This window comes from Aplysia californica, unplaced genomic scaffold (assembly GCF_000002075.1).
Source record: "Aplysia californica isolate F4 #8 unplaced genomic scaffold, AplCal3.0 scaffold00338, whole genome shotgun sequence".
Lineage (NCBI taxonomy): Eukaryota > Metazoa > Mollusca > Gastropoda > Aplysiida > Aplysiidae > Aplysia > Aplysia californica.
Window position 1 is genome coordinate 297745 of NW_004797608.1, and position 1425 is coordinate 299169.

A 1425-nucleotide genomic window follows, 5' to 3' on the forward strand; every position below is an offset into this window, starting at 1 on the left:
ATAAATATATATAATATATAGATCTATATCCGGCCAGATCGAGAACAGCAACTATGATAAGCAAACACCTCGTCTTGGTGGTCTTGATTACCGCATCGATTTTCAGTGTCTTTGTAGTGTTTTTGCCGGTTGCAGATTATAATAGGCTCAATATTTTCCCTCTGTGTTTTCAGACTTGGGACTGAAAAGACTCTGTATTTGCCGCTGTAGCATTTTCACGCTTAAGACTGCGCTGTTAGCATTTTGAAACATATTCTCCCTACAGCTGAACCCTTATTCCAGCAACCTAATTATACCCATTTAACCGGGACATGGACATAACAAAACCCCCTGTTCTATTTGTATTATTTTGTAAAATATTAACTCACAACTACTATAGTGCAGGAAAGGGGCATGAATATGTATTTTTTGTAAAAATCTTTTGTTTGAATTTTGGCGATAAAACTGCCCCCCCCCCCCTTTCCGCAATTTCACGTGATTTGACTGAACTCTGGTGTTCTTGAAAATGAAGACAAAAAGGTAACGTACTTCGTCCATGTACTCAATAAGGTGAGCGGGCACACCACATTGATCTTAATATTTGCAGATCAAGGGGGAGGAAATCTTGCTGACGCACAATTTTCTGTACTAAGGCATTAAAAAGTTGTAGTTCGCGTCTTCGTATAAGTAAGATACTGATAAGACGTCCTAAGAAGGAAGATGTCAACATCTATTTGATTTCATTTTTAAGCAGCAACTTTTCTTGCCTTAAGGGGGGGCTACACCTGAAGGCTATCTCGCTTATCACTGGACCGAATTTTACCAAATTTCGCACATATACTAAGCATAGTAAGGAGTCTTATAATCGGCAATCAAATCTGAGAAAAAGTTTTGTTTCCATGGATACGGCGGCCATAATGGATTTTGTTGACATGTCTTACGTAATGAATACCGCATTTATCGCTCATGGAAGATGATTGTTTTTTTTTGCATGCTTGTTTACAAATATTAGATCTAAAACTTCGTTTGTTGTTTTTTTCTTCAACGAATTAGAACATTTTAATGAATTTTTTCCTGAGGTAGTATTCAAGTTTGCAAAAAATCCGTGAAAATCCACACTCCAGACACCACCACCAAAAATCTATTCCAAATATAAAAAATTCAACAGACAGATTTTTAGTACTACATCTTCTCTTCATTCTGTGAAAAGTTCATAAAGATTGGATGAAAAATGGTGGCGTTATTTTAAAAAAGTATAGAGAAAAGTCGCCTTTTGAGAAAACGGCCGATAAAGAAAAAGAAAATACTAACTTTAAGAGGAAACGGCCGTGACAAACATGCCCGGTATGGCAAAAAATACGCTTTTTGGGGGTTCTTATGCAATGAAATAGCTGTAGGAGAGGCTGAGGAAGCTAAAAATGTCTACAGCTCAAATTCCATAATTTT